Genomic DNA, 12,406 nt, shown 5'->3' on the forward strand with positions numbered 1-12,406 from the left:
GAGGTGACAAGGTTTGAAAGCATGAGGTTAAGGAAAGAAATGAATACACTCAGTCATGGGAGCATGAAGACTGGACCTCCCACAGCCCGGGATCCAAGCCTAGATTCCAAGGAAGCTAGACTCAGGCTACCCACTCCTAACACTTCCACAGAACTTGTAGTGTTGAGGCAAATCAAGGTCTTGGAAAGGCACTAGGAACACTGACCCTTAAAGTACTTAGGGCTCCCTCTTCCATCTTCAATATTTTACTACTTAAGGTTAAGAAGTAATTTAGGGACAGAACTGACTGATCCTTAGGGGCAAACATCAGGAGGGGAAGTTTATCCATAGTACAGAAGTTAGAAGAAGAAAGATCTAATGGCAGGAACAATGTTAATAATCAGAATAGAGGCTGGAAAGGTGGCTCAGCAGTTAAGAGCACTGACAGCTCTTCCAGAGGACCGAGGTTCAATCCCCAACACTCACATGGCAGCCAACAGCCAACCACCTATGATTCTCGTTCAGGAAAACTGACACCCTCATCTGGCCTCTAGGGGTATCAGGCACCTGTTCTACAGACACACATACAGGCAAAATACCCATACATATAAAATAATTTTTTTCTTCTCTTTTTCTTTTGTTTAATTTTTTTGTTTTGTTTTGTTTTTCAAGACTGGGTTTCTTTGTGTAGCCCTGTCCTGGAACTTGCTCTATAGACCAAGCAGGACTTGAACTCACAAAGGTTCCCTGTTGTTTTTTATCTAAGTTATTCTAATACCAATAAAGACTGGGGAGTCTGATATTGAGGTGAAAACCTGATAGATCAAAGAAGCAGTAGAGGAGTGACCAGCTTCTTTCATTTTTTTTTTTTACCCAAGACCTAGCAAGTGTGTCTCTTCATATATCCTAGACCAAAAAACACTCCAAATCTCTAAATCTCTCCTTCTTCTTCCTGTGCGTCTCTCTATCCATATCCTGGGTCCTCTGTACTCTGTCTGGCTAACTCTTGTCAACTAGTCACTGACTCCGCCCCCTTACTCAAGATTAATTTTATCAACACAGTTTTGGAGTTTCACAGTGTGATCAATTATTCTGCAACAATCCTCCTGCCTCTGCCTCCCCCATGCTGGGATTAAAGACATGTACCACTACTGTAGGAAGTATTACAGCTTGTATTTACCCACCTACTGGGGCGTGGCCTCTTATACTATCTGTGGGGAAGCCGAACTTGCATGCGCCCAGTTTATCCCTTAATAAATGACTATCTATTTCTTGATTCTGAGCTAGTGTGGGATTTCTTTTAAGCTCCCGACCACCCTAACAGTACCACCACTGCCCAGTTCGAAATAATTTTTTTAATTAAAAAAAATAATAATAATCAGGGAATCTTGATGAAGTGCTCCTAAAAAGATAAAGTCCTCAGTATACTTCCGGAAAAGTCACAGTATTTTGGAACACAACCATCATATGTAATGAAGTCTAGCTGTCACCACACTGTCATCTCAACTGTTGCCAGGTAGAGGAACCCTTTTAGAGGAAGGAAGGGTACCTAGAGTTCTGGCAAGAGCAGCAATGACATCATCTGAGTCCACAGCAAAGTGGAAGCCCAGGGAAGAAGTGCTTAATATTGAAAAACAGCTCCTGACAGACCACTCAAGAGCACAAGACAGGGACTGGAGAGATGGCTCAGAGGTTAAGAAAACTGACTGCTGTTCCAGAGGTCCTGAGTTCAATTCCCAGCAACCACATGGTGGCTCACATCCATCTATAATGAGATCTGGTTCCCAGAACACTATATACACAATAAATAAATTAAAAAAAAAAAGAACACAAGACAAAGTCTTTCCAAATCTTCAAGAGAACTATGACCTCTCAGGAGAAGCTGTTATTGAACCACAAATGGATCAGATCCAGACATCGTACTCCACCCCAAATATGATCGGAGATCCAATTGCCTTATGTGTGTCAAAGATCAAGGCCACATTTTCCAGAGCTTGGTCTTGAGTGGGCACATACAGAGCATTACAAAATCTGTCTTAAACAAAGCTCGACAAGCTGCAGAAATGTCCCGGCAAGTGATTACCAAGATTGTACCAATATGGAAACAATGCCTGCAAGTCAGTAAAATATTGACATTAATAATAAAGTGGAAATAATAGCTTACATTTAGGTAGCGTATACAAAGGAGGGTTTATTTATAAACAAGCTGGTGGGGGTGGTACGTGTGTGATTTAGGGAACATAAAAGGCATGATTCAGTTATCTGGGGCTATCTGTAGACCAAGTTACTCCTTCAGACACTAAAACAACAATTGGAGAGGGGGCAGCAGGACCCCTGAGCAGATAGATGATCAGGTCAGAAGGGCTATGGACTTTGTTCTAATGACACCCATCAGAGGGAGCACAGAGAAGAACTCAGGGCAACAAATACTTTGAACTGACTCCCTTCCATCTCTGGTCTCTGCCAAACTTTCCCCTTATTGACCCTTGATGGGAGTCAAAGGGCACTGATGCCAAGTTGAGAAATCCCACAGAGATCACACCGGCAGCACAAGAGGTAAGTGCCTGAGGAGGGAGTGACTACCTTGTGCAAGACAAATGTTTGCCACACCGAGGAAAACACCATGAGTGTGTGAGCCCCAGAGGAGAGGGTGCTAATGGGCCTAATGGCCACTAGGGACTGGCTCCATCTCCGCAGTTCCTCAAAGCTGAGATTCTAAGGTGACTCTGCCTGTGCAGACTCCACTTGGTCTACCTACTCTACCATGTGATTATCTGGCCAAGTCTTGCTCCAATTAGTACGAAGCTTTGGGTCACAAATTGAACCCCAAGAAGCTACATTTAATCACCTATCCTTGAGCAGCCCGTTAAAGCAGCCAGGTTAACATCAAGAAGCAGAAAAAAGGAGAATCGTTCAGTGTGGTCCCATTGAGAAGAGGGAGGAAGATCTAGTGATCCTCCTGCCCCTAAACTCCTGAAGTGAGATCGAAATTTCATAGAAGGCTGGGGGTATGCACTACTAAGATCCAGATCAGTGTGGGGTCCCGCCCACCGGTGACCCATCATCATCATCATAGGAGGCTGGGGGTACGCACAACTAAGATCCAGATCAGTGTGGGGTCCCGCCCACCAGTGAGAAAAGTAGGAAATAACCTAAACTTACATCCTGGATTCTGATACCCATGTGTGTTGGTTTTCTAGCAAAAGAAATGTATTACCAGGGATGGAGCGATAGCTCAGAGGTTAAGAGCATTGCCTGCTCTTTCAAAGGTCCTGAGTTCAATTCCCAGCAACCACATGGTGGCTCACAACCATCTGTAATGGGGTCTGGTGTCCTCTTCTGGCCTGCAGGCATACATAGAATATTGTATACATACTAAATAAATAAAAAATTTTTAAAAAGGAAATGTATTGCCTCACAGTTTTTGTGGGTTGGAGTTCCCATCTTGATTCACATATGTCCTTATGGTTCTACAGTGGTTTGATTATAAATGGTCCCATAGGTTCATGTGCTGAGGGCTTTGTCCTTAGCTGATGGTGTTATTAAGAGGTGGTTGGATCATGAAGATTAGTTAATCCATTGATAAGCTCATACTGAATATGATATTGGGAAGTAATGGCCTGGGTAGAGGAAATGGGTCACTGGGGACATGTCTTTGAAGAGGATATCCTGTTCCTGGTGCCTTCCAGTCACACTTTGCCGCCTGTGTGATGAGGTAAGCTATTTTCCTTCCCCTATCACATACTGCTCGTCATGATGTTCTGTGTTTCCACACATGGGCTGAAATGGGCTGAAAGCTCTGAAGCTATGTATTTACCCTGATCTCCCTTGTCTTCTCAGGGGTTTTGTCAGACTGACAAAAAGCAGCTAAGCCTTTTACAGGTTTGTAGATCCCCTGTTGATTAAGGCTGTAATCTTGTGAAGAACTGATGGGGGAAAGGCTGGGGTGGATGTCCTCTCTTCCCATTAGAATAGCAAGAACTACATCAAGAGTTTAGACTTTGAATCAATAAGAATTAAAATAAAATACCATGGTAAGGCATTGCTCCACCTTGATCCTAGCCCCTTCGGCCCTTTCTTCTGGAAGGTTCTCTCCTCCAGCGATTTGTTTGAGAAGAAGCAGAGATTTGGAGGTGAAGTCCAAGCTGCCTGCAGATTTACCCTTTCTTGCTTTGTTCTTTATGACTGTATCTCCTTGTTGTATTTTAAATAAAGGGGCTGGCACCTAGACCAGAATTAGTAGAACTTTGCATTGTTTCAGTTCTTACCCCAGTTCAAGTCTCCGTCAGTCCCACTTCAAATCCACAAACCCCACAAAACCCGTGTTTCATGAAAACATTGTCATGATCCTAACGTTCTTCTCCATGGACATAAAACCTCTCTCACCCTTCATCACTTTTCCTTGTCACTTTGCTCCTCTGTAAAGTACTCAGACGGTCCTAAGTATTTGGTGAATGAATTCACTCCTTCAAGAATAAACAAATACTATAATGGGTGAACGACCTTCTTGAAACATTAGCAAGACAGCGTGGCACCCTAAGAACGGAGTGTGGGTGAAATGCTCTGGATTGCACGCGCGAGAAGCCTGCCTTCCCTAGACAAGGGAACTCATTAGCTCACCAGAGTCCAAAGTTGTAAAGATCCAGGAGAACTAGGAGGGATGTTCACTCCTGATGAGGGCCATGGCCTTATGTGAGTGTAGAGCTCTTGGCTCACCTTTGCCCCAGTCCGCAGGCTGACTTTTTTCCCTTCTATTCACAACTGCAAACATTTGCCCTTCCCAGGGTCTGTTTTCTTAGCTTCCTGAGCTTTGTAGGTCTCATTAGATTTCTGAGTTTTATAAGATTCCCCTCCTGCGCTCCGACAGCGTTTCAATGTAGAGGAAATGGCTACAAGCGTCGTCCTTCATCACTCATTGTTGATGGTTAGTGGGTATCAACTGGGTGCCAGGCATTCCGCCAGGCCCTGGGAAAACAGCAGAGAATGAAGCAAGCGAAATCCAGGCAACCAAAATAAGGGAACGCAGAAATGTCAAGTAAGGTAAGAGCTACTGGGAATGACAGCGACTTGCTAGCCTATAAAGGGTTGTTGGGGAGACCTCCCGGGGGCACTAGCCCTGGTTCAGTTTCTGGCATGGCGCACAGGCTCACATGCAGAGAGACAGAGACAGAGAGAATGAAAATGAGAGAATACAAATAAATATCAGTGGGGAAAGAACGGGGAGGAATCACGGAGTCAAGAATAGGGGCTGGAGAGATGGCTCAGCGGTTAAGAGCACTGACTCTTCTTCCAGAGGTCTTGAGTTCAATTCCCAGCAACCACATGGTGGTTCACAACCATCTATAATGAGATCTGGTGCCCTCTTCTGGGGTACAGGTACACATGCAGGCAGAGTATTGTATTCATAATAAATAAATAAATAAATCTTTTAAGAGAGAGAGAGAGAGAGAGAGAGAGAGAGAGAGAGAGAGAGATGAAGAATACAGGATGAAGGATGCAGGATGGGCACTGAGCAGGCCTGAGGACCTAAGAGAGACGTGTATGCGAGAGCCAAGGAACATGGAACGGAATGAGGAGAGGGTGAGGAGAAGTGAGAGCCGAGCCCATGAGGCCTACTAGGCCAGGCAACAGCCGGAAGCTGGGGGAGAAAATAAAGCAGGTCTTCTCAGGGCAGGACCTCACCTTTAAGCTGTGGCCACACTGCCGACACTGTGTTACCGTCATCTCTTTCCCCTCCTCTTCCTGCCACAGAGCTTATCTCCCGGGAAAGCCCAGGAAAATGGTTGTCTTCTTCAGTGCCTGATTCTGAGGTATGACGTGGCGTGTGGGCAGCCAGGTCTGCGAGGAGGACTGTGGGTAAGAGCCGCCAAGAGGCTTTCTCCGGGTGCTAGAGAGGTGGAGGCTGCTGGGATGGTGGTCAAGGTTAAAGGACGAGAGGTGACGGTTGGCTGAGACAGAGATTATGGAAATAGAAAGAAAGGGTCGAAATATTTGTGCTAACACAGAATATGGTGAGGGGTTCCAATCGCTAGCTGAGGAGAGATTTCTGAGAAGAGTAGAAGAATTTTTCGGATGGGACCAAAAAGCCTGAGAACAAGTCTTTGGAGTTCCGGGATGACACATATTTCTTGAACCAACCGTATAATGCAATCACGAAAATCAGAGACGTTCAAGGCATATTTTTCCTCAGGAATCAGTGTGAGTGTTAGCAGCACATTCCTAACCTGCATGGTGTATAAACAGGTGGGTTTGTGGATTTTTTTTTTTTTTTTTTTTTTTTTGCGGGCAGTGATCTTGTAACTACGTAAATGACAGTTTTTTCGTGTTTGGAAGTCTTTCCCCTCTGTTCTATAACAATTAGGAAAATGGAAGTTGTATGGTCTCCGATGTTACTTTTTTCACTTTGCCCAGCGGTTTCATAGTGCGCTCTTTCTCCGTGGTTCTTACCCCGGAGATCTCCAGGTCTCCCCGCTGTCCTCTGCCCTGCGCCACTTGGCAATGTGGGGGCATTTCTGGGTGTTACAGAAAAATACTGTTATTTACTGGGTAGGGCTAGGCTTAGCATCCTAACAGCGTACATGAAAGTCCCCAGAAACGAAGACCCACCGGGCCTCACATGTCAACAGCCTCAGGAGTGAGAAACCCTGCCAAGCTGGCCTGGCTTAAGATTTTGGCGGGCGCTATTGTTTTCTCTATTCTGCAATGTGCCAGAAGAGGGCGCTGTAAGATTCCATTTGAATCCTTAACAAAGACGCTCAAGGTTTGGTTTCAAGTTTTGCACCAAAATAGCCACAAGATGGTGCCAAAGAATTCCTTTTGAACACATAAGGAACCTCCCTTCCCTCCCCTCCCCCCCGCGCCCCCTTCCATCTCAGTCTCTTTAAAGGATACTAAAAACACTACAGTTACGACGTTTGGCACGAACAGTTCGGTTGAAACACAGATCAAATCATTTTTCTCTGTTCTACGGCTAATCATCAAAAAGTATTAGAGAGAAAAAGTTTCTGTTTTATTTACTCGGTAAAGACCGAACAAAAGGGTCAGAGAGATGGCTCAGGAGGGAAAGGCAGTCAGCTTGCTTGAAGCCCCACATGGTGGAAACAGAATCAGCTCCCACAGGCTGTTTACACGCGTCCTGTAGCACAAATGTGCCGCCCCACCACCTTACACACACACACACACACACACACACACACACACACACACACACTAAATGTAAAAATCTTTTTAAAAGTTGGAATGAAAAATGATGAAAATAACACTACACCAGTAAAGAGTTAGCAGCCCCACCTTGCAGGAAAAAAATGGGATTCTTGGCATCTGTTTTGTTTTTGTTTTTTTTTCCTCTGGAGACAGGGTTTCTCTGTAACCACCCTGGCTGTCCTAGAACTCGCTTCCTAGACCAGGCTTACTTCTGGCTCCTGAGTGCTGGGATTAAAGGCACAAAGCCGAGCCACCAAGCCCAACAATTCGGCATCTGTTTTCAAGAGACCTTATTTTGAGGGCTGGCTGTGAAGACATCTGTCTTTACTGGGTAAGACGCCTTTCACATCACACCTGAGCAAAGCGGCCAGGCTTCCTTCAAGCCCTGGCCGGCATTCAAAGGAGAACACAGCGGGAGTTTTACATAATAAATTAAAAATAAGAGACTTGGATTAGCAAACCTTTCACCGTCCTATTGTTCCCTACCCTGAGGCTAACCCTGTGAGGTAGAGAACGGAGCTGAGGAGCCTGTTCACCTGAGAACACACTCCCTCCGACCTCTCCTCTGAGAACACTCAGGCCACTTTGAGAGCCACTCAAAGCATCGAGTGTGCATAGCTTTGGAGATGAGGAAACCAGGTATGGTGGCTCATGACTTCATCCAGTTATTTGGAAAAAAAAAAAAAAAACAATTGAGAGGTCAGGCCTAGCCTGAGCAGTATAGGGAGACCTTGTCTCAGACACATACCACACCACACACATACACACAACACACACAAAGCAGCGGGGAGAACAAGAGAGGAGAAAGGAATTCCTGGTCTTTCAGGTGTTCCACTATGTCCATTCAAATAGTAAGAATTCCTCAGGATTTTTTCCCTACCTGCGCTCTCCCAGTGGTTGCTAGGAATTTATTTATCTATCCATCTATTAATATTTATCTCTGTTGAAACAGGATCTCATATAGCTTGAGTGGCCTTGACCTTCTATGTAGCCATAGACAAGAGGACCTTGAACTTCTGGTCCTCCTGCCTCCACCTTTTGGGAGCTCTGGGATTACAGGTATAAGCTATCATGACCAGATTCTGCCAAACTGGGGCTCCAGCCCAGGGCTTTGTGCATGCTAGGCAAGCACTCTACCAAGCAATCTTCACCCCCAGCCTTCACAGCTGGGGTTATGTAAAGAGGAAGGTTAAAGATGAAGTTAGGAAGGGTCCTGAAGCCTAGAACCAAAGCACCCCGGTTTTGTTTCATCCAAATTTGCTAAGCAATCTAGGGGGACAAGAAGAGAAGGAAGGCAGGGGAGTGGGGGAGAGGAGGGACGTGGCACCTCGAATTCTCGAGTAACTATAAATTTGCTGCTTTTACCTTTACTTGGCAGATCGGTAAGTTGAGAATTTGAGAAGTTAAAATGTTTTCAAGGCCACTCAACTAGTAGAAAGAGAGAGAAGGAATCGACTAGATAGCTAAGAAATGCCAAGTATGAGGAGTCTTAATCAAGCCTGGCAACTAACCATCTATCGCCTTGAATGTTTGCGATGCACAGAGCTGCCCCAGAGGACCGTACCAAATCCAGGCTATGGACTCCCGCGGTTTCGGCTGGCATTGATTACAGAAGGTACACATGGGACTTGGGTTTTTGTTTTTGTTTTGTTTTGTTTTCTCCTAGGGATGGGGCTTCTCACTCTCCTCAGGAAAGTGGTCCTGGGATGCTGGAGGTTTCCCGGCCAGGGTGGACCATGGCCTAGATATTGAAAACTGCCAGGCTTCCTCTAAGGTGGTAGTTTCCCTCTCCTGTTTACTGGGATGCCATAAAAAGAAAAGTGCTTGTAAACAGCTTGTGTGCGTGAACAATCTAATTAAAATAATTAAGGTAATCGCTTGTGGGAAAGAAAGCAGGAAAACTAATTATTATAGAGTAGCTGTGTGGGAGGATGAGAACTGCTGACATTCTTTAGGTCCAAGCTGCTTGGAAGACACAGATGATTTAACAGATCTCTTCTGAGGTTACTGTGCCCCTCCTCCCCAACCCCGATTTAACCTTCTCATCTTGAGTTTTAATTTCCTTCTTGGCAACAACCATAAGAACCCTCTGATGGTTCTCAGTCCAGACTGTTTCTTCCAGCCAAGCACTCGCCCTCTTTCTTTTTGAAGCCAGAGAACAATGTATTGTTTAGAATGGGAGGGAGGGCTGGAGAGATGGAGAAACAGCTCTGACTCTTCTTCCAGAGGGACCTGGGTCTGATTCTCAGCACCCATATGGTGGCTCACAATTGTATCTCCAGTCGTTGGGCATCTAACACCCTCTTCTGGCCTCTGTAGGCACCAGGCACGCACAGGGTGCACAGACATACATGGAGGCAAAACACGAATATACTTACAAGATAAAAATAATAGTTTAAAAAATGAAACTTAAAATGAGAGAGCCCTAGTGCCAAAGGGAGCTGTAGACCCTCTAGCGCAATGGTGTAAAGGGGGCATGGCCTCTTTGCAAAGGTCTCCACCATGCTTCTAATTGTTCTTGGTCAATCCCTTGCTTGCTTGAGCCCTTTCAGATCAGAGAAAACGAAGGCTGCAATTGCTTGGGTTGTAGTCTAAAACCTCTTTGCTTTGTTTTTGAACTTCACCTTGTTCCATTCATATCCTTTCTCCTTTTAGTCTATGTCTGGGGGCTACAGAGAATATGCCCTTTGCTAACTAAGTATTTGGAGGCAGAGTAATGTTAGGTCTACCTAGTGTCTATTTCCAGGAACAGATCTACTAGGTGTCCCACCCATAGAAGAGGAGCTCAATGAAGCTCCCCATTGTTTACCTTGGCCTGGGATGTTTATCTAAAACGGGTAAGTACTGCCCTACAGAGGAGAGGGCCAGAAGCCTTATACACAGCCATGAAGGAACATGGGTGACCCCCAATCCAAACGCAAAACAAAGCAGACAGATAGCAGGAGATACAGAGGGTGGAACATTCCAGAAAGGCATTTCAAAATGAAGGCTGTGGCCAGTAGATGCCCTTAGTTAAACAGATACTTGACAGCTCTTCAGTTATTCATCACGTGACAAGCTTTCACATCTGCCTTCCTGGTCCATTCTAGAATCATTTTAGCATCTCGTTAAGTAATTGTTCCAGGACACAGGGAGATTAAGCAGACAAGTAGTAAAGTGCTTGTCATGTAACCAAGAGGCCCTGGACTTGGATTACCAGAAACCACTGTCAGAAACTGGACTAGATGGTCCACTCCTCTGATTCCAGCGCTGAAGAAGCAAGGCAAGCAGGACCCTGCGGCTCATCAGGCAACTGCATTGGTGAGCTTCAGGCTCGGGGAGAGACCCTGCCTCAAAAAGAGGTGGAAAGGGATGGAGGAAGATACTTCTGGCCTACATGCACACTACACACTTGAGTGCATACACACAAATACACCTCCCCACCACCAACCCCCTACTCCCTCACCCCCACCCCCACACAGTAAAATAAGATAAACAACTGCTCCACTTTGATAGTTTGAAGTAACCAGGCATCAGAAAGGTAGTTGAAAATATGTATACAAATTGCTTTGGCTTAGGAAAACAAAAATCACTCCAATAGAGCCTTTTAGTTGTACAAGTACATTCTGGTAGAGGATGAGGGTAAAGACAAATTATAATATCACAACCTAGCCAATCACTTAAGCCTGTGCTTAAAAGCTCATTCGACCATTCTTAACTACTTGCTGGCTGGCTTTGGGGGGGGGGGGGAAGGTCCCCAACAATCGTCCCATTTCACCTCTTTCTCTTGCTTCCTCCCTTCTCTTTGACCTCCAGCTTTTAGTTCCTCTAACTTTTCTCATACAAGACAATTTAGCTTTGGAAGTTTCCTCTTTCATATCAAAGGTCTTTTCCAAACAAAGAATGCCCTATTTGTGAACAAGTTGGCTTCCATCTTTAACGTTAATATTTTCAGGCCTAATGCGCAAAATTTTTTGTGCCCTTTGTATGGATTCTTAGAATCTTAATTCTAGAATCGAAATGGGGGCCAGAAAGGTATTAATTGGTGGAGTCACTGAAAGCGAGGAAGGAATGGATTTGTTGAGAAAGATCTTCCTTACAGAGACTGCAGAACCCTTGACACAGGGGCAAGGTGCAAGAAGATCATTAGCCTTGCAAAAGAGGGAGGTGGGCTCTGTGCTCTCAGAGTCAGGAGAGGACCGCCAGCTAAGCAGAAATGGGATATGTTTTTGAGTGGGGGAAATCCATTCAAGTTGGGAAATGACGGTAAAATTGACCTTTCCACCATCAATCAGAGCAGAGCTATGGCCCTCAGAGAGGACCAAGGATTTGAAAAAGCAACAAGAAAACAACCAGCAATTACCCCCAAGGAAATTAGGCGGGTGCACATTCTCAGATCATCCCTCCTTTTCTCCTTGTCCACCCCCTTTTCCCCTTCCTGGGTCATGCATGTCAGGCAAGTGTTCAACCCTTGCACAACATCCCTAGTCCAAGACTGGATTCTTCCTCCTGAAACCGTCTTCAGAGTACTCAAACACAATTATCTCATTAACTCGTAGAACAGTTCTTAAGGAGTGTTATTAAAATTCTGGTTCTGAGATAAGGAAATCAAAGCACAGACAAGTTTTAGAAATATGGTCCATTTTCCTCTGGCCTGAACCTTCCCACCCAGCTGGTCACTTGCCTAATCCCACTCTCAAAACTGTCTCCCACTCTTACGGCTCTATCTTTCTCGTTGTTTCTTACTACACTCGTGTTTTCTCCGCCCCTAGTTTCTAGGTCTAACTCCAGGCCTTCCCAGAAGGTCTTCCTGTAGCAGAAATACTGTGTGACAGAGCTGGGGAGATGATAGTCAGTGAAGTGCTCCCCTGGCAGAGGTTGATCACCAGAACTCACTTAATGGCACACTCTTGTAATCTTGGCGCTAGGGAAGCATAGATAGGTAGATCCTTGAAACTCGGTGGCCAGAGACAGCTTAGTCTACTTCAGGAACAACACTCAAGGATACCTCCTGGCCTCACACTTGCCCCTATGAGTGTGTGTGTGTGTGTGTGTGTGTGTGTGCGCACACACACACAATGTCATTTGCACAGGGAACTGTTTGTTATCTTCAAGGATTTTCTTATGAACCTTTTCTGTGATGACTGCTCAGAGAGGGAAAATTGCTTGTTTGCACATTGCATGCTGGGAATATGCATGTATGGAGCTACTATTAGCTCGCTTGTTTTTTTTTTTTTTTTTTTTT

The 12,406-nt window shown here is 45.2% G+C and overlaps 2 long non-coding RNA genes across 2 annotated transcripts in view; one reads left to right on the plus strand and one right to left on the minus strand.

Moving 5' to 3' along the window:
• The window catches only part of LOC126511145 (uncharacterized), a 41,819-nt gene extending 35,990 nt beyond the window's left edge, over positions 1-5,829 (minus strand). The window contains exon 1 of the long non-coding RNA XR_007594612.1: positions 5,662-5,829. This is a non-coding gene — a long non-coding RNA (uncharacterized lncRNA). The remainder of the gene's footprint in view (positions 1-5,661) is intronic.
• Positions 4,032-12,406, plus strand: part of LOC126511100 (uncharacterized) — a 10,613-nt gene continuing 2,238 nt past the window's right edge. Inside the window, exons 1-3 of the long non-coding RNA XR_007594609.1 lie at positions 4,032-5,019; positions 7,336-7,513; positions 8,726-8,797. This is a non-coding gene — a long non-coding RNA (uncharacterized lncRNA). The remainder of the gene's footprint in view (positions 5,020-7,335; positions 7,514-8,725; positions 8,798-12,406) is intronic.

This window comes from Alexandromys fortis, unplaced genomic scaffold, assembly GCF_014885135.2.
Source record: "Alexandromys fortis isolate MF-2015 unplaced genomic scaffold, M_Fortis_MF-2015_v1.1 scaffold_19, whole genome shotgun sequence".
NCBI lineage: Eukaryota > Metazoa > Chordata > Mammalia > Rodentia > Cricetidae > Alexandromys > Alexandromys fortis.